Genomic DNA, 21,416 nt, shown 5'->3' on the forward strand with positions numbered 1-21,416 from the left:
CACCACAACATTGCCCCAATCAGTCTCACCTTGTCATCTCTCGTCCTGTCCAGTGACGTTCTTCACATTTCAAGGATGAAGGTTTAGCACTGTGCTTCCGATGACTCTTTAGAGCTCTGGGACAGTGCTTCCGCTGCCAGGGATAATGCTACAGAACAGCGAGTCCACTGACGCAGGTACGCGATGTTTGAAGAGACAAAGATAAAACCTTGTGCAGGCTGTCCGACATGCATATACATCTTTTTCTGCGCCTCTTTCTAAGCAACAATGCTTTCACTGGTGAACAGGAAGGCAGCCTTTGTTTCTTTTTTTCATTATCGTTTCTCAGTTTTACAAGGCCATAAAAAAAATAAGGAAAACAGAAAAGATTGCGAACCAGCCCTGCAATTTTCTTGTATTGGAAACGAATATGTGCGAACAGAGGATGCCAAATGAAATGAACAGCCAGGTGCAACAACAAGTGACATCATTCAGGTGGTGCAGGCGGTTTGGGAGGCCCATAAAATGCCTTAATAATGGGATTTATTTGAGCGTGAACATGGTGAGAACGCTGCTTCTGCCTTGCAGTGGTGTAAAGACTGCTACATGTCTGGAGGTTAAATGCTCATCATTCTATCATACATGGAAGTATTCCGACTATTTAGTGGAGGCAAGGGAAAGCCACTCAAGCCTACATTAGCAAAATGTGTGGTACTGATTACAGCGAACGCACTCCCTCCATGTTCATGCAACCGAATGTAAACATACTGAAAGCTGAGGTGTGCCTGACGAGTGTAGCATTGTGATGCTTGCCAACAGCCCATAGGACAGGAAAGGCAAATCCCTGTGCACGCATAGTGAATTCGTCACTACTGTGCATGCTCATTTCGGCAAACTGGCATAACAGATGTATTGCGAGTGCAATATGTGACTGTAAAGCATGTGGCGCGTCTTTGTCACCATAGCTTGAGCTTGGTGAGAATCAAGTGGTTTGATAAATGTACAACAGAGTCAGCAATGGTGGGACAGTTCTTAGAAACTTTACAGCATGCCCGTCTGCCTCTACAATGTAAAAAAAAATTGGCTTTGATCCAAGAGCCAGATCTTTCTGATCGGGCAACATTCATGCACCAGCTTTGTCAGTTTTTTTATGCTCCCAATACTTGTGCTGAGGTTGTGAGAAAGGCCTGGAGAGAGTATACAATTAGAGAATCATGTACCTCTTACATTGTGGATGTCCTGGAATTGTGCTAACGCATGAACACCACCACGTCTCAAAATGATCGAATGCGACATATTAAAGGCACAAGCACTGTTACCTTATATGCCCTTGGTATGCAGAACCCCAGCACCTTCACCACTTCTAAGGAACCGCTTTATTCTTGCCGAGCTAGAGCTATGGCGAGGAAGAAGCGGCACACTACGTACGGATGAGGAAGATGAAGGAAAGCCACATTGCGCTCACAATATCGCTAACGTGGTAGTTTCCCAAAGGAAGCGGTCACACCACTGCGTATAAAGTGTATGCACAGGGATACTCATGTCTTCCCTGTCCAAGGGATTGGTGGCAAGCGCCACACAGCAGCACTGGTCAGGTGCATTCCAGTTAAATTCTTAAGAATTGAGAAAAGGCCGATTCCACACAAAGCGACGACCTGACACCCTTGCCAACAAATATGTTGAACTGGCATTGAGTTTCAGGTATTTGCGGCCACACATAGGTAAACCAATGGGCAAGGTTCTGACTGGTGTTGTAGAAGTCGCGGGGCGCTTTTTTCGTTGCGACGATAGATCAGATTCATTTACAAGTACTGCTCCAGGAGGGCACATGTAACCGGCAAACAGAGGCCTCAGGAGAGCATTAGATTATAATCAAGGAGGCGGCAGGGTACCCAAAGGGTAGCGGAGGGATCGAAACTGGAAGCAGGTTATGTTGCCCCAACCCACGGACCACCCTGACTCCTGCTTTTTTGTCCGCGAAAGCGGACAGCTGATCTTAAAATGCGTCAGTAAATTCGGGAAGTACGACTTACACACAGCCTACGGGCATCATAGATATACTACTAGCACGCGCAGGCCTCGGCGAGCCCCAACCCATGGACCAGTCCGGGTTCTAGCTCTGGTGTCCCCGTTACCGATTTAGTGTCCTGGAGACGCCGCCAATAATATGAAATAGTGACACGTTGTTACTAGTAAAAAAACACGATTTAAGCCGCTAACGCTACGTTCAGCACTGCCGCGCCCAACAACTTCTGCAACGCCTGTGAGAACTTCGCCAATCAATGGTTGTTCTTGGCAATACTTCGAACTTGTGAATTTCGTGTACCGTTCATGCTTAACTTTGTAGTGCACTGTGGCTTAATGAAGCACTACGCTTGCGTGTAGCATACGTACACATCTTACCTGATAGACGGTGAACGGGGTCTTGTACATATATCCGCTGAAGAAGAAAAGACTACACCTTCACATGTGTTAAAACACATGCCAAACTTGAAAAAAAACAGACGTACAATGAACCTCCACACGTTAAAATAGCAAAAGAATCACTTAAAAGGCGAAAACTATTGAAAACTTCGCAAGCGCCACGGCAAGCGCAAATCCGCCATTGCTGCCGATATTGATGTTGATCAGGCTGTCCCCTTGCGATCGAGTCGGCAAGCGCGCGTTTCTTTATTCTATGGAAGCGCAATTGGCGCAATGTAGCCAAAATAAGTAAATAAAAAAAACTGCATCAACTCCAAATACACACACGCAAAAGAAAATAGTCGGGATTCTCTATAGCGACGTTTCCAGCCCCTTGACTGATATTTCATACAGCTCGTTGCATTAATTAAAATACCTGCAGTGCATTGTTTTCATAACGCGCAAAAAAAATTGTGCGCTTAAATTTACCCGCACAAACACGCGGCGCAAATTCGTAGAACGCCACCAGTGCAGCCCCCACCCTCCAAGAATATATATAAAAGACTAGTCAATAATAATAGCATATAATTATAACGTGAGCGTCGGTGCAATCAATGGAGAATTCGATTTTATTTGTTATAGAAAATCAAATGCAATGCAGTAAACAATGGATAGAATTCAGCATACGGCTTCCTGGAGTCTTGAAACTTGACATGGTGACGAGGCAAATTGTGGATATACGATTGAAAATAATTGCTATAATGTGTTCGCGTATGAGTAAGCTTCTCAAAAGAAGTTTCAAGTGTTTCCATGGTATGGAAAGCTTATATCTTGATTCATAAAGTTTTTTTTATTCATATTGGTCAATAATGTTTAAAAAGAGAATTGCAAATTTCAATGGTTTTGTTTTTTACCGGGGGAACACAGAGTTCAGCCACTGTTTTGAAACAAACTTTTATTTAAAGGCAGTTACAAGTAACGCCGACACCCTCACTCATGACAAAACAACTTTCACTTGCTGTGTCCAGACACTTGGTTCAAGTTGCATGTAATGCTTCATCTCCAAGCTTTGCGTGGTTTCTTAAAGGCATTGTGAAATCTACACGGTGTTTTTATTTTACACCTCCTCATCTCACAGCACAAGATCTGAAATGCGTGATTAAGAAGAATCAGGCCAGCACATATTCACAGAAACGAACTCTTCACAGTGCAGTTGACAAGTGCAAAAATTACAGCAGAAACTGTCAGTCACATGATATGAGCAAAACATAACTGTTCTTTTTGCGGGAAAGCCTCAGTCCCATGCCGACATTAACCCATATAGTGGTCATCACTGGCAATGTTTGAAAGATTTTCATAATTTAGAGACTGAATGTCTGGAGTGTTTATCATAAGGGAAGTAGAAACTCACACGTCTTCTAAACAGCACTTTGCAGTGCTAAATGTATGCTGGCTATTGATAGTAATAAATAGTATGACTGTTACAACTGTTAAACAAGACAAAAGCTCACAGGAATATGAAGGCTTGAAGTGATAAACAGTGTTTGGAGGGGGAATGTAGCTGTAATGAACCTTTTGACAAAGATTTGTCTTCGTCAATGCTGCAATTAAGTTCTGCACAGCAATCTTTATGCACGCTTAGCTCACTTTCCCACACCGTCAATGTAGGATGAAGAGGAGAATAAGATAGTGCGTAGAATGAAGTTGAAGTGTAGAAAAGAAATGGGGAGACAGTGAAAGAGAAGGTAGGAGCATTGTTGTAGATTATTCTTCCAAGGTTGCTCTTCCAAAAGAAAAAAAGAAAAATATTAAATGTGTAAGGAAGCATTGCCAATTATTATTCTGTCACCATAGGCACCATAAGGGATGCAATATAAAACTGATCTGATATGTAGAGTGGCCTAAAGCTTTCTGCATAGTCTTTACTATCATTATGACACTGTCTGCTGCAGCCAAATATGCAGAAGTTTTCATTGAGTGCACATGACCAGAGCAACTTATCCAGACTGCACACAACACCACTGCATATGCCCTCTATTTTGGTAATCTGAAAAATAAAAGTTTATTCAAATGGGCAATAAAGAACATCACATGGAACACAACATCTAGATCGAATTATGAGGCATGCCACAGTGCGGGACTCAGTATTATTTTGACCACCTTGGGTTCTGTGATGTGCACTTGAATTCAACTACACGCTTTTTTTTTTCATTTCACCACCACTGAAATGCAGCCACCTTTGCTGGGATTGAACCCGCAGGCTTGAGCTCAGCAGTGCAACATCATGACTACTGCGCTACTGAGTGTTTACACAAATTTATAAGTAGCAAAACACATTGGAGGCTTTTGCACACTGAAACACTACACACCGTCCAATGCGCTTCCTATGTACAGACATACTTACCAGCGGCTCATATGACAAGCATGGAGGCATGCTCTAACACACTACAATCCAACAGCTGCCACATACCAGAGATAACCACTGGGTCTGTACCTATTTTCACAGAACACTTACCAGCAGCTCATACAACAAGCATGGAGGCATCTCTCGTGCTCTAACACACATACCATCCAGCTGTGACATATGGCTGCACACCACAGACAAAAACAGACGGGCTAATCATCAGAGACCACATGTCATGATTTGTTTATATGCGAGCCCTCAACCTGCTTCTATAAGGCATGACAGCACAGCACTACTGCACCACTTCTCTCTTCCTAACTGCACTGGAGGCTTGTTACCAGTAATCGTGCCCTGCTGACGTGGTTATCTCTTCAGTTTCTATGTTGCTGTCCCTAAGCTGTTATTTAAGGACTTCCTTTTGAGCTTCAGTGGGCCTTGAAAGGCTAGATGATGGCTGCGACAATCTAGGGTTTTTTGTAGAGTGAAATCTTAACAGGTGCACAACTTTTTTGTTGGCTGGTTCATTTGAATGGTCTGGCATCTTTCTTTTTGGGTCACTTTCACTTTCCACAAGCATGAAAACTGGCTAAAACAAATTGTTTGCCTTCTCAGCCACACCCTCAGAGACTTCACCATCTGATATTACCTGTCTGACTGAGTCCATTTTTGCTCTTAAGAGTGTTGAACTTGACACTGCTTTGGCTGCTTCCAGCTTTGTTATACTCCGTACGATGTGCAATGCCCGACTTGCCTCACATGCTTCTTTGGGTGAGCTCTCATGGGCCTTGTTGCTGCTAGTTGGATTAGCGATGACCACACAGTGACTGTGCTTGCACACACACTGCGCATTCCTTGCACCTCAAAGGACAGCAAGCACCATCTTTCACTTTTGACACTTTGTATGAGAGCCCTTTAATAGACTGAGATGGCACAGTCCATATGCCATCTTCATTTATTTTGGCACAAGCTGCCATTTCACTGCCAGACCTGTGGTTCTTCTAAATTGTTCTCCGCTCCTTACCCTTTGCCTCTTTCATCATCTGGCTAGCCCTTTTCATTAAAAAATGATTTGTCAAGTCCATGAGGGCAGAAATTAGTTTGTCACCATGCTTATTCAGTTTTCTCTCCAGCATAGTATGCTTTAACGTCCTGTGCTTGCTGTCAAGGTGCATGTTAGTGTTGACAGCTGCTCTAGTCCTAAAGCGATAGGCCCACTCTTGCGGCCTAACTGCATAGTGGTCTTTGAAGTACTTCAGGAAGTCCCTCAGTTTTTCTTCCTCACTAGAAAGGAATTGCTTAAAATAATCTTCAAATGCCTTTTCCGCGAGGAACTCTAAGAGTAGCCACACACTATGGTAAACATGTGGCCTTAGCTGTCTCTCTACACACTCGAGTGTCTTCTTACGCCAATTGTTATCCACATGCTAGGCATAGAGAAGTTTCTGTTTTGCGGCACCCATGACCCTGGACCCTGCTTTGTAGAATTGTGAGGCACCATCAGATATCAATGTCTTAGCGGCCACTTTTTTGGCCATGGCCGACTCCAGATATTTGAAGAATGCTGTCAAAGTTTGCTCGTTCATCTGGTTGCAGATGAAATAAGCTATAGCTACAACTGATGCTACTTTATCTAGCACCAGAAGAGTGGTCAGCTCAAACAGGTACTCTATAGTTCCAAGTGTGGAGTCAATACATACAGTCCCTGCAGGGCCCAATTTTTCTAGTAGCTCCTTCTGAGGCTCTGTCATCAGAACAAGAGCAAAGTCTGCTGAAGAAAATGTACCACTTGGGTCCACTGCACCTTGTGCCTTGTACAGGCGGACAAGTGTTTCACCTTTTTCTTTCATCACAAGCACCCACATGTCTACACTGACAGCGTCATTAGTGTGACAACGTTCAGGAGCAGCAAGGTTAAACTGCCGTTTGATGTTATGCAGGGTTGAGCACTCTGCCAAGTGCACTGGCCTCAGCTTGGATGCCACAGATGTTCTTATTCGCTTTAGAATGGTTTTCATGGGCACACCCCTTTCTAGGTTCTCTGCTACGCTGGCCTTTTCCTTGTCACTCATTCCCAAGTGCTGAATTTCTGGTTTATGACCATAATGGTTTCTTTGATACCTGACTTTTATGGTGGTGCTTTCAGGTGTCGGACTCTGAGTGTTGTCCATTGTGATGGTAATAAATGAAAGACAAATCTTACCAGACCTACAGCTCCCCTGACTTTTCTCCCGACGGTCACCATGACCTTCCTTTTTCCTTGCCTCGCCTGATCTATTACAGTAATAGTGGATCCTTGTCTCTCCACTGGCCAGCTTTTTGGGGTCCCTGGGCAAAATGAACCAGCAGTTTTGGCTACCCTCTTCTTCTGCTTTCCATTCATGAAATTCTGTAATAAAAGCACAAAATAGCATTAGATGGTGACAAGTACTTTGGGGAGAGAGATGCAAACAAAAATAATCACTTTGAAGGCTTTGGACACGGGCTAACGTAGCATTTATTTTACTCCCTCACCTTCAACTCGACTGTGTCATGAGGTCACCCTTGATATTGCACAAATTTCTATTAAAATTGAATTTCAAATATGCAATGCGCCATAACTTCAAAAAATTTATCATATTAGTTTTGTTTTAATAAGAAACAAGTATGAAACTTAAGCATGATCTATGCTCACTCCTTCCTCAATATTGAATCAGACTGTACATTCACAGCAATGCTGTTACGATAAGACAAAGACGAACTGAGAGCACGTGGTGCAAGCTACGCCCCAGAACAGTGTGAATCCCTTCCCTCAGTTTCTTCTTGAAAAGCTCCTTCTTTTCAAGAAGAGCTTGAATTTTTACTGTAGATAGGGGCTTGGCGAGGGAGTGTTCCATGGTCACGCGGTTATGATCTGGCTTGGGCACGCACCTGGTTCGAAGAGGCAGCATTATGTGTGATTTCAATAAACCAGTTGCTAGTCTGCGTTCGTCCTGTCTTCTTCTACGTTGGTGTCTTTTCCCAAGCGCAGTTTAAGTTCACAAAAAGATGTCTTACCAAGTAGCCTCCTAACACACTCTTCTTAAAGAAAAAAGGATTGCGCGTGCGTCAAATTTGGCTCTATTTTATGAAATCTACAACCAGAGTCCTTCAATTGAAGGACTGTGGTACTACTAAAGAATTTTCCCAAAGTACGCCGGGAGACCAAGCCGCTGACAGCCGCAATTGCAAGTGTATTGCGGTCGGCACTGAGGCGAAGACTGTACCACGCACGCAAGTAGCGCAAAGCAACGTGAGAACGCAGAGCAAATCCCTCCTCTCGTTTAAGAAAAAAGAAAGAAGGGGGGAGGGTGCGCGAGCGTCACATTTCGCTCTATTCTATGAAATGCACTACTAAAGAGTTTGCCAACAATACGCTGGGAAACGATCCCGGCGACATCCGCAAATTCAAGAATGGTCCTGGTTCTGCGTCTCTGCCGCATTGCAACATGCATTGAGGCGAAGACTAGGCCACGCACGCATGTGGCACAGAGCAACGTCAGAACGCAGAACAGCTTACTCCTGTCGCTTAAAAAAAAAGAAAAAAAGATGTGCAAACGTCAAATTTCACTCCACTTGCTGGGCAGGAAAGCAGACCATGCCAAACGTATGTCATGTAGCGCATCGCTGGGAGCGCGCACACATGACTATACTATATATAGATGGATAAACAAACAAATTATATTTAACGAGGATACAAACTTCAACATACCCCAAGGAAATAAATTAGGCACGTGCGCAAAATATACTCTTCGCGAAACAGATGGAGAAAGAAAAAACAAAGGCCCGCAAGGTATAAACAACTGCTTTTGGAGGCACACTGCGCAACAAGAAATAAAAAAAAGTCCGACATATAATATTGCGTTTAAACGTCATTTGCTTACGATGACTGAGAATAAACTTAATAAAACTGTTCCTCACCCTTATTGTTCCGGAACACAGGTGCACGTAGTCAGCCTCGAAGTTGTGCGCAGCGATCTGGTGCACCGAATACTTCTCCATTGTAGGCAGGGAAGTGCCACATACGTCGCATTTCATCAATTTCTTGACATCCACGGCCATTCTGTGAACGTTCCTGATGTGTTGCAGCATGTTCTTCCTCTGTATGAATAGTTTGCTGCAAAATTCGCAGCGACGATCGTCATCACCGATGGCAGCTCGATCACAGACGTGCGCCATTCCGAAGCGGAGAGACGGCGTTTAGAATCACGTGGTTTCTGCGTCATTGCACGCGCTAGGATTGTTCTATATTCCGGCAGTAATACAGAGAAGAAACCTCCCCAATCACGTGACACACTAGGTATTCAGTAGCCTCATAGGGACAGTTGGAAACCAACTTAGGGAACCAACATCCGGGAACGCAGGGTCACGTGGATGCTGCCTTCTATTGTTCACCGGCCTCAGCCGGCCTGCGGGGAAACGCATGTGGTGGGTGTAGGGTGCCTCGATGCGCGCGCCCCCCTCCGCCGCTCCGTGGAGGGTGGGGACAACCGCGTCGTCTGCTACGGAGTCCGCCGTATTTGTGCCCACTTCTTTCGTCGCGCTTCGGGAGCGCGCACTGGCGCCGAACGCGTTTCCTTGAAAGTAAGCTGTTTTTCTCGCCGAATGACACGTATCATTATGAATAGAAGGCGAATGACTCAAATGATAAAATGTCACACTTTCGGCGAAGTCAAGAACCTCAGTGGCTGCTATCAGAAGGCAGTCATTCTTCGAAAGCGCACACACACAAACGAGGCTGAAGTGGGGTATTTGGAATGTATTGCGACATCCAATATTTTATGAAACCTCTTATATTCTCTGGCCTTAAAAAGTTCGCGTCGCGTTAACTGAATATTTCTTTTTCATTACAGCAAAACACTTATGTAGAAATCACTGAAAGAATCCACAAAAAAATATGGTGTAGTGATCAAAAGCTTTGCGACACCGCTGCATCAATTTATTACAACAATGTGCGAAAAATATGAAAATACTATAGAAAAAAGTTATAAAAAGTACACACCAGCTCTGTGCACACTATCAAAATTGTGGTTTCACTGCAAGTTTACTGCAGCACACGTTTTGCTTCCGCGGCCGTTGACTTCTTTCTTTTCAAGCTGACGCAGGTGAATGCGTAACCTCATTCGGGCATAGGTGGAAATGAGAAGCTTCTGAACAGTTGCACTGTGCACTTGGCAAGCATTCACGTTGAACTTAACCATTTTGCTCAAGTACGTCACAACAGCCTGTAAAGGAGATTGTACAGTAAGAAGGCTTTCGGTTCATTCCGTGATTCCCTTGAATAGCTCCTCGCACGACTTCAGAATACTCATTACTTGAGCACTGGTGTAATGCAGGTTGTCGCCGTTCCGGATGTATTCTTTTAGCCTTGTCAGGTAAGAATGCTGACTGTCTGTCGAACCTAGCAGAGCAGTTTTGCACTGCTCGCAACTGCTTATCTTTTTGATAATGCCTTTTACGAGGAATCCGGCAATATGAAAGAGGGTGCTACATTCTGTAGATGTCAGCTCTTCAATGAAGAGTATCTCAGAATCATCGATTTCAGATGGGTCTGGTTCAGCTAGCTCACGCTTGCCATCTGTCAGTAGATCAACCAGATACTCCGAATCATCGACAGCATAGCTGGTTGTCTTCGGCGTGCGCCAAAATTGGCTAATGCACACAACTTTGAGAGCATATTTCATGTCCAATGCATCTGGAACCGGCTTCTTCAGGCGAACAACAGAGAAAAGGTTTTCCAGGCAATCTTGCTGTATTCTGCCAGTTAGAAAGAAAGTGTAACCTTCAGAGCTCAAAAGAATGTCCTGGAGTTGAAGTACAGCAGTAGTGGTGATTAGAAGGCCTGCCTGTGATGGCTTCCACTGCGAGGTGCTGCCCATATTCATGCCTTGAAAAGTATTGATGACCAGCTTGAGAGTACAGACAGCTTCATAATGCTTCTCCATGTCTTGAAGACTAAGAGAAACGGAGGGGTGGTGCGATGACATCAGAGTATACCACCTTGATACAAGTTCTAAAAACCATGCTGTGGTTTCGGCTTCTTGCTCCAGTATTTTTTCTTTCACCAAGTACCGGATTGCAGCGGGTGTCTCTTTGAAAAATTGCACTGCAAGTCCCACTTTCATCTTTGTGAAATGTCCCGAGGAAACATGTGCTTCAGAAAGCTTCGGCGCGAGCTTCAGCTCCCTTTCTTTGTCGAACTCTAGGACAGCACGTACGTGATCTAGTTTCACATCCTTTGAAGGTATGTTGTGCTCGCTGACGGTTGCATCACTTAATGTGAACACGATAGAGTTTAGAAGCTGACCCTTCATATTCTTGAGCACATGGGCAGCATCTGCATTGAAAACTAACTCCATTTCACTGAATGACGGATGTGTTATAGAGCATGTAGTCTTGGAGTTCCGATGGCTGGAAAACCCGAGATCGCGCCACATCGCTCGGTTTGATGCGCCCATATCTGACGTTACTGCTCGGACTCTGAGCGAAATATCTGCACACAGGCGGACAATTTCGAGAACGCAGTCCTTGAGAGTACTGCCGTCGACGTGGCTCCCAGTAAAATGGTATGCGATCACCTCTTTCCATCGGTTGTTGAGGCCTGCTACCATGAACACCAGTGCATGACTAGCGGGATTATCTGGCTTAGGTGGAAGCGTCACACCTCCGAACACGGTGTCTTCAGCACGGTCAAGCTGAAACCCTTGCGCTATCTCCATTTCGTCAAGGAACAAAACACAGTCTCTTTCAATGTCTTCATGCCTTGCGCTTTGATCCTGAGGAGTTCAACAACATCATTCAAAATTCCCGACGAGAATTTCAACCCCTGGAGGCGACGATTCAGTGTTCTATCTGTCGGCAGTGGATACCCGAGCTGTATCAGTGCTCTGTAGCCAGACTTTCCGCAAGCGAACTTCAGTTGCAGCCCCTGTTTAATTGTCTGCGGCGACCACGTATAACCTTGACTGCTGCTTCTCGAAAGCGCCTGCACTTGGTCTTCATTAAGAAATTTTATTCGCCTTTCGAAGGTTTCTATTCTACTTTCTAGTTTTCGCACCTTCTTTTTTGGGGACTGAATAGTCACGTTAGCCTTCTTGTGAACTTCTTGAAGCTGCATGTAGCTTTGTCTTGCATCGTCTAGTTGCTTTTTTAGCTCGGCACAAGAGCTGGAGGAAGCATGTAGATTGCATGCTTGTTCTTGTTGTGTTTGCGACTCATTGCAGACTGCCTCCTGATTGCAGTTCGTGCTGTCTTGTGCACTGCAAGAGTGGACTGGCAGAGAATCTAGATGAGAGCCTGAAGACAATTCAAAAGCTGCAGAAACTTCTGGTTTTCCTTGTGGCACCACTGTGATGGCTGCAGATGCTAGAACAGGTGTGCTTCTTTCCTTCGGCTCCTTTCGGTGGGGAACCAAAGCTACACAATAAACAGGAAATTTTAGAGCTTATGGACTCAGTCAAAAGCATCGAAAGGTGACACTATAATTTCCCAGTTGCGTGAATGACAAGGCAGTTTCAAGTAAAGAAATGTAAGGTAGAGAAGTATGCGCGCTTACAGTCCTCAATTGCGCCAGTATACTAACATATCAGCAACAGTGATATGCATTGCAAAAAAATCACTACTGAAACATATGGTACAACTTACGTCGGAACGAAAAGATGGTTGGCACAGCGTTTCCTTTCAGCAGCTTTCGTCCGTCCACGCGGTTGTTTTCGAAGCAGCTGTCCACAAAATGGGCCTGCGCACCAAAGAAATAGTAATATTAACAGTCGAGTAATCACTGCACAAGAAACTAAATCCGCCCCCGTGACATTACATTTAATATACACAAGGCCACGTGATGATACTCGAGGGATTTTCAAGCGTTTCACTTTTCTGCTGTTCCATTTTTGTCGGCTTTTAGGGGCAAAATTTTTTGAAAATTGGTATAGGAAAGTAAGTCACTAAGGCAAACGAACATAGTAGGCGGACGGCATATCGAAAAAAAGAACACAGTAAGAGCAAAATAAGTCCTTAGGGACGATTGATTCGAAGTGCGAAAGCATACGCCTTTCGCTTTTTAAGAATCAACGATTACCACATTAAACTCCTTTACAGCTGCAATTTTTTATCGTTTGTTCTGCTCAGTCCTTTTAAGTCATACTTATGTTGCTGAGTAGCCGTAAGTAATCTGTATTTTGATTATTTATTTTCGGCGGTCGTTGATTTTGCTGCATTATTTTAAGCCAGTCTAATTTTTCTGCGTCATTCTAAGTCAATATTTATTTTGTTCAATAAATTTAAGCCATATATTAATTTGTATCGAGTAATTCTTAAGCAATAGTAATTGTCATAGTCATTAATCCCAGTCTTATACCTTCTTACTTTTAATTATAGTCATATCTATTCATTGTAACACTAGCTACAAAGTAATTACGCACGATCGTTAGGGTAATTAGTCAATGACATCATAATACACTCAAGTCAGTGACACTAATGATGTGTTTATTATAATGCTATCACATATGACGAAATAATCATGCATAGACTACTGCGCTGAGGCTGCAGACAGACGACGAAGGTCGATCTTCGCCGACAAGGCACTCTAATATGACCCTTTGCAAAAACCTTTCACCACGGCCACCAAACTGGTTTTGGGGTTAGAAATAAGGTGCAGCAAAGGAGACACATGCCCTGAACAATGCCAGGTTCCCTGCCTTCACGCTGCCGCGATAAACGAATTAGGCGCAGTTCTGCCAAGCCACTGCTTTTGTTGGAGAAGGGTGAAATGAGCCCTGTCAAATTGTTCGCCATGTGCGAGCAAAGTGGTATGAGGCGTAAAATATTAGAATGCAGAGCTGCACCCAACTTCTAGGCCGGTCCGCCATGGTGAAGGGGCATTTGCTGTGCAGGAAAGTTGGTTTTCGAAATTTTCCAAATGGTGTACGAAACAATCACTGGTCTAGTATTAGAACTACTAATCACCACAAAGGAAGTAAAAATCAACAGCTCCAAATATTTCGATGTCATTATATGGGTACTCAACAAACGAAATCTTAGACTTCATTAATTTGTCGTGCGGCCTTCGCGCCTTTACTTATTTTCTTCAGAACCTCGGATGAAAGCTACGGTGTAACGATCTCTGACGCGTTCACTTTCATCAGTAATCAGTAATACAGACATTTGCAGCGTTAGGCAAACAGATTACGAGCGGCAGAGGCCTAGAGCATAAAGGTCCGGGCACCACTGCAACACACGCATGTATTGTGTTCTGTTCAGATCAAGGTCCCTTATGCCTTGAAAATTAGTCTCTTTACACTAACGATGCGATTCATGACCACAACTCCGCGTCCTGACGTGTACGTTGGCTAAGCATTTTAAACACAATGCTTGGTGCCGCGGTATATGCTGGCATAATCGATCGTACCCAGTATCAAGCGCGAAATAGTAATGAATGCCTACAAAAACTGTAACGCCGTTTTTAGCGCGCACGTTGGGTATTATTTTAAAGCAGTACACTTATCTATGGAGCAAGCAGCACGGAAACGAAACAAGGAATATAGTACTTACACTGCATAGGCGTGAAGTGTTGGCCGGCTGCCACTTGTCCCGTTTCACTTTTACAGTCTACAGGAGCCTTCTTTTCGGATCTCTCGGAAATGAAAACATTCTCCAGCCATTTCGGGAGTGATTTGTGCACGCAGGCACGCAACACCCCGGCATGTCTTCCTCGTCTTGCGGCCAAGAAAAATTGCAACCGACGGGAAACAGGCCGCCGCACGTGCAACTGACGCAGGCGGGACGGGGAGGGGGCACAAATATGGCGCGCGTCCCCGCCGAGGCGGCACTGACCCTTTCAAAGGATGTCCACATTAATTCCTTCTGTCTGATGACAGAAGGAATTCACGATAAGTTGAGAGAAATGGTCATCGATGAGGAAGGGTTTAGCAGCATAGGGAGTGACCATAAACGCATCATTTTGAAAATGGGATATGTAGTTGGGAAAGAGAGCAACGAAAGCAAAATGGCCAGTCCAAATTTGAACGCTGAGCAAATAGCAAATATAGTCACTAGAGTGGAGGAAGAAATTGGCAAGTCGACAAGTAAGGGGTGGGAATATGGTGAGCTTCTAAGTGTAGTAACGACAGAAATACGGAAAGAGAAACAACATGTTCATTGGAAAGGAAAAAAGAAACCGAAAAGCTGGTGGTACAAGGAGATACGAGAAGCGATCGCCGAACGACAGAAAGCATCTCGAGAGCACAGGCAGGCAAAGAAGGCGCAGTTGCCACAGGATGAAGTAACCAGTAAATGGGAAATATACCGGGAGAAAAAGTCTATGGTTCAAATACTGGTGCAAGCAAAATTAAAAGGTGAAAGTGCGAGTTGGTTATCAGAAATACGTGAGAAAAAGAAGGCCGCACCTAGAATATTTTGGAATCACATAAAATTATTAGGCAGAAAGACAACAAGAATACAACAACATATCCTAGACGAAGATGAAAACAGACTGGAAGGAGAAGCAGCAATAAATTACATCCAAAAAGTAACAGCCGAATCTTTCCAAGGCAAAGACGAGGTTGTATTTGAAGAAAAAAAGAGCATGAAAGAGACCCAAGGGGGAAAGGAGCTAGTGCTTACAAATTTAAACTGGAAGAAAGCGGAAGAGAAAATTCCTAAGCGCGCAGCCACAGGGCTAGACGAGGTTCCAGTTAGGCTGATAAATGAACTGGGACCAAAAAGTAAGGAAGCTCTCGTGAAAGCAGTTCAAAAAACTTTAAAAGATAGACGAATACCAGACAGTTGGCGACAAAGTAGAATGAATTTAATTTATAAAGGTAAGGGGGAGAAAGACAGAATTCACTCGTATAGACAGTTGACTATTACATACAGGCTAGCAATGCAGGCAATCAAATTAAAGCTTCAAGCATGGGCAGAAAATAATGGCATTTTGGGAAAGCTTCAGAATGGCTTTAGAATAGGTAGGCGTTTGGATGATAACTTGTTTGTTCTTACTCAGTGTATTGAAATATCAAAAGCAGAAAGCAGACCGTTGTATGTGGCCTTTTTGGACATTACAGGAGCATACGACAACGTAGACCGCAGCATTTTGTGGGATATTCTGGAAGGGGAAGGCTAAGGTAACGATTGTATACAGCTTTTGAGAGAGATTTACCTAGAAAATACTCTTTGCGTTGAATGGGAAGGGATGAGGAGTGCGGAGAAAGTTCATATCGACAAGGGACTGAGGCAGGGGTGCCCTTTATCCCCGCTGCTGTTTATGATGTACATGGTGAGGATAGAGAGGGCGCTAGAAGGAAGTAATATCGGGTTTAATCTCTCATACAAACAGGCAGGTACAGTAATAGAGCAGCAACTCCCAGGTTTATTTTATGCGGACGACATTGTGTTGCTCGCAAACAAGCAAAGTGATTTGCAACATCTGGCTAATATCTGTGGACAGGAAGGCAACAATTTAGGTTTGAAATTTAGTGTTAGAAAATCAGGTGTTATGGTATTCAATGAAAACAGTGAACAGACAGTGGAGATACAGGGCCAAGAAATACCTCGGGTAACAGAATATAAATACCTTGGTATATGGATAAACGAAGGCAACGGCTATCTGGAAACACAGGAAAAAACCATAACAGTCAAGGGGAAGAGAAATGCAGCCATAATGAAGCACAGAGCGCTATGGGGATACAATAGGTACGAGGTCCTCCGAGGTATGTGGAAAGGGGTAATGGTTCCAGGACTTACTTTTGGAAATGCGGTTGTTTGCTTTAAATCAGGGGTACAATCAGGACTCGACGGGAACCAAAGGTCAGTGGGTCGCCTCGCATTGGGCGCTCACGGGAAGACTACAAATGAAGCTGTGCAAGGGGATATGGGCTGGACTAGTTTTGAAGTGAGGGAAGCTCGCAGTAAAATTGAGTACGAAGAACGGCTGAGGAATGTGGAGGAAAGTAAATGGGCTGGGAGAGTGTTCAGGTATCTGTACAGGCAAAACATTGATTCACAGTGGAGGAAAAGAACTAGGAAGCTTACCAGCAAGTATGCGGCCTGTGGGGTGGGCAACACAGCAACAAAGAGGGTCAAGCGGAAAGTCAGAGAGGCTGAATTAATCTCATGGGTGGCGGCAATGGAAAAGAAACCTGCCATGAGTAACTACTTAAGGGGAAAAAACGAAATTAGGAAAGAAACCATTTATGATAACTCAAAGGGAAGCTCATTACTTTTCGAAACGAGATCGGGATGCCTTAGAACACGCACGTATAAAGCGAGATATAAGAAGGAAGAAGAAGCATGTGCTTGCTGCGGTAAAGCTAGGGAAACGACGGAGCATATTTTATTAGAATGTGAAGACATCTATCCAGCGGTCGATTTAGGCACCACTGGCCTCCTTGAAGCCCTTGGGTTCAGCGGGAGCAGTGGTAAAGCAAACAGGTCCGCAATAAACATCAGTAAGAGGCGATTGGAGGATTGGTGGAAGAAAAGTAGGGAAACGACAAAGGACGGAGACGTACAAAAGCACAGTTCGCAATAGGGTATCAGAAAATTTGGACGTGGTAGTTCATAGTGTTTTTTTTTTCATTGGTTAACCTAGGTAGGATATTAGGCAGCATAGCAGCAAGAGCTTGGTGGCGCAAGCCACCGCCCTGTTGCAAAGGGGACGCTCATAACATCCATCCATCCATCCGATGTCCCCACCCTCCACGGAGCGGCGGAGGGGGGCGCGCGCATCGAGGCACCCTACACGATGGATGGATGGATGATTGTGGCTCAACCCTTTGAATCGGGCGGCGGCGACACGCGCCTCCTAGCCTTTAATCGTTCTATATGCATGCATACCTATGTATTTACTCCTTTACTTTTGCGTTGATATTGTCCACCGATCAGATAGCCTCCGTTTAGTTATTTCTACCTGTTCAAAGTCTATTCTACTTTCACTGTCTTTAAAACCCAAGGCTTTGAATAGTTCCCCGTTAGATTCAGCTGCAGGGTGGAGTTGTTTACAAGCAAGTATCAGGTGTTCCGCCGTTTCCTCCTCCTCTCTACACGCCTCGCATACCAAATCTATCTCCTGGTATCTGGCTCGGTACGTTTTAGTCCTCAGTACACGTGTCCTGGCTTCGAACAACAATGAGCTTCCCTTAGAGTTATCGTAAATATTTTCTTTGGCTATTTCTTGCTTAAACGTCCTGTATGTCTCCAATGCCGATTTGGTTTGCATCTCTGTACTCCACATACCCTTCTCTGCCTCCTTAACCTTTTTCTTGACAGATGATTCCTTACTTGTTCCCCCGCTACTGCCCAAGTATTTGCTTGTCAATTTTCTAGTTCGCTTCCTCCACCTCGTGTCAACATTCCTCGTGTATAAGTAACTGAAAACCTTCCTAGCCCACCGAATTTCCCCCATTTTTCTCAATCGCTCCTCAAAGGCTATCTTGCGACTAGCCTCTCTGCCCTCGAAAGAAGACCATCCCAGATCCCCCTGCACTCCAAGATTTGGTGTCTTGCTATGTGCTCCCAGAGCGAGCCTACCCACCCCACGTTGCCTAATTTCCAACTGTTGCCGGGTCTCTGTTCTAATACATAGAACCGCATTGGCAAAAGTCAGGCCTGGTACCATTACCCCCTTCCATATCCCTCGTACTACCTCGTACCTATTGTAGTTCCACAGTGCCCTACTCTTCATAATCGCTGCACTTCTGTTACCTTTAGTCGTTAGATACTTTTCGTACTCTGTCAGATACTCAATGCCATTATTTATCCACACCCCAAGGTACTTGTATTTATCGACTATCTCCAGCGTGGCCTCCTGTATCTTATGCTCGCGGCAACTGTTATCATTAAAAATCATGACTGCTGATTTTTCTTTGCTAAACTTCAAGCCTAATCTGTCTCCTTCTGTACCACATATGTCCATTAATTCCTGCAGATCTTCTGCATTGTCAGCCATTAATACAATATCATCCGCGTACATCAGTCCTGGTAATGACTGTTCAATCAATTTTCCTTGCTTGAGAAATGATTGGCCGCGAGATCGACCTATAGGTGGCAGCACCGTCGCCCCGTTAGTGTGGATGCGTCGCCTTTGCGGAGTATGGAAGTGTAGGGAGCTATTGTTTTCATTTCGCGATTCTGTGCTCCGTGCCCGCAGAAAACGCTTCATTTACCATCGTGAGATTTTGTTCGGTTCCGCAATGCAGCACATATTGCACAGAGCCAGGAATAAGCTTTCACTACTATCCCGTTGACGCAGCACGTCGCCGAAAATGGCTCGTCAGGCTTCGGAACGGCCAGGCGCCTTCCAAGTATGCGATGGAGTGCAGTAAGCACTTCGACGATGGTGCGTTCAAGCGTTCGCGGACGAAAAAAGATGGCGAGTAGTCCAATATAATATCACGTTTGGGAATCCTAATCGGCAATCTGGGCATTAATGTTTGCTGCATGCGTAGTTGCTGTGTGGTTGCTGTGCGTGCGAAGATCGTTGCAGTCCGCGAAAGCTCGTGTCGGCGTGGCCTGGGATGCCAGTAATGAGTTGCCTGTGCTTTTATATACTTCCGCAAGTAAATTAACCGTGTGTCCACGCATGCAATTTATTTTATAAACTTCATGCGCCGCCTGCGCAGTGAATTCAAGGTTCGCGCTCAGCTGCGAGTCCGTTTAAACGACCGTCACCGAGCGTGACTAGCAGTCACGTTTTCCGTTGTCTTTCCTCAGCCACGGGAACTGTTCTCTGTGTTCAGAAGTGTAAATACGAGCACCGAAACACGGCAAGTGTGTACGCATGATCTCGTACAGATTAAACAGTGTCGTTTCGCGAGCCAACAGCGGATGGTCCAATAAGCGATGAACGAACATGCGCGAGCGAATTGATTGCTACTGCTCATATTGATATATTTTTTTCTCTCTTCTATAGGGGGGCGGAAAAAATTGAAGCCCGATGCACTGCATTCAAACACCACTGCAAATTCAAGTGCCTGCATGCGAAAGTAATTAAAGGGATCTAATGATTATGATACAACATAAACTATAGGTTGCATGCTTTATTTGAGCTTCGTGTAACGGTTGCAACTGGTTATAAAGCGACTTGAAAACATTTTACAATGGTTGTAACACTCTGAAACTAACTCGCGATTTCGTAGGTCTGGCTGAAAACAAAAATTGATAAAGCAACATAAGTTCTCTAAATTTATCGCATAACGTAAACACATCACAAATCAGCGAGTCAGCTTAGTGTGATGTAATGTAAACAAATCGCGATACGCGCCGCGACCAACCAAATCCGAACAACTCGAGGCAATACTTTACCCTGCAGGGCATGTGCAGTTCAATTCTGCTATTTTTGTCTCGTCGGTCAAATTCAGGTCGACTCGGTGTGGGTCTTTACTAAGCGCGGACGACTGCAGCACGAATGCGATAACGTGCACAGGACCGTCAGAGCAGCAGGTGGAAGCGATGGCACTACACTCAATGATGTGGCCAGCCGCAACGACTTGGTCGCCTTCGACGAGACACCTGACACCGTCCCTAACATGGTTGAGAATTGTGCTTAGAGGCAAGGGTGCTGTAAAACGGAAAAAGAACGCATGTTAACCTCACAACACGTTGAAAGGAGACGAGCGCCCATGGTGTGGTCGCGTTAAGCAAATGCTTTTCGCGTCAGTACACTAAAAACGTACAGCGATTTACTTTACGAATTTCCGTTACAAAAATGAACGAATAACAGGTTGAGAGGTTACTAACCACCGAACAAACCGTCCTCGTCAACATCCATCGTGATTTCGCGAACTACGATCGCTGCACACTGCGGCTGGAGCGGCGACGGGCCACCGGCATCCACACTTAGGAGCTTCGTCACCTCGCCGCTAGGAGCCGACTCTGTTCGATCTTGAGGCCAATAGGTTGAAGCCGAGTCCGCTTTGCTGTATTTTGGCCTCTAGACCTTGCAGGTACAGCATAAACATCAGAGGCGACAATGGGCACCCCTGCCTAAGCCCCCGCCGAATCATTACAGGCTCCGAAACCTGCTTTTCCCATTGTATAATCACCCGGTTACCTTTATAGATATCTTTTAAGAAATTGGTTACTCCATCTTGCACTCCTAAAGTTTCCAGAATGCCCCACAAGCCCTCTTGAAGTACACTGTCATAGGCTCCCTTGATGTCCAAAAAAGCCAGCCATAGGGGTCTGTGTTCCTTTTCAGCTATTTCAATGCACTGTGTTAGCGAGAACAGATTGTCTTCTAGCCTCCTATGCTTCCGGAACCCATTTTGTAGCTCTCCAAGTACCCCCTCGTTCTCTACCCATGCCTGCACTGCAGCGCCCCTAGTGGCAGCCGCCGGCATTCATTGCATTTGGTACCACCCGAGAGGCCGCGGACGGAACTAAGTAAAATTATAACATTAGGGGAAACAGACTGGCCAATGACAATGAATTTTCAAATATTGTAACTAATCTAGAACACCCTGCACGACTGCTGTAATTAAGTAAAAAATGTAGCATTGTATTAAAAAGACAGCTCGTTGTTTTTGTTTACTGCGCTATGCCACTGTACACATTATTACTATTACTTTCTTTTCTTTTGGAACAGAAAGTCAACATATGCCTGGAGGTTTCAGATCACCTT

The 21,416-nt window shown here is 44.7% G+C and overlaps 1 long non-coding RNA gene across 1 annotated transcript; it reads right to left on the bottom strand.

Annotated features, from left to right (window-relative positions):
* Positions 1 to 3,317: 3,317 nt before the first annotated feature.
* Positions 3,318 to 9,008, bottom strand: LOC139061377 (uncharacterized). Its single transcript, XR_011515413.1, has 3 exons — positions 8,723 to 9,008; positions 6,987 to 7,172; positions 3,318 to 3,528 (listed from the first exon to the last, which is right to left on the bottom strand). It is a non-coding gene; the product is annotated as an uncharacterized lncRNA (long non-coding RNA).
* Between the last annotated feature and the right edge of the window lie 12,408 nt (positions 9,009 to 21,416).

This window comes from Dermacentor albipictus, chromosome 6 (genome assembly GCF_038994185.2).
Source record: "Dermacentor albipictus isolate Rhodes 1998 colony chromosome 6, USDA_Dalb.pri_finalv2, whole genome shotgun sequence".
Lineage (NCBI taxonomy): Eukaryota > Metazoa > Arthropoda > Arachnida > Ixodida > Ixodidae > Dermacentor > Dermacentor albipictus.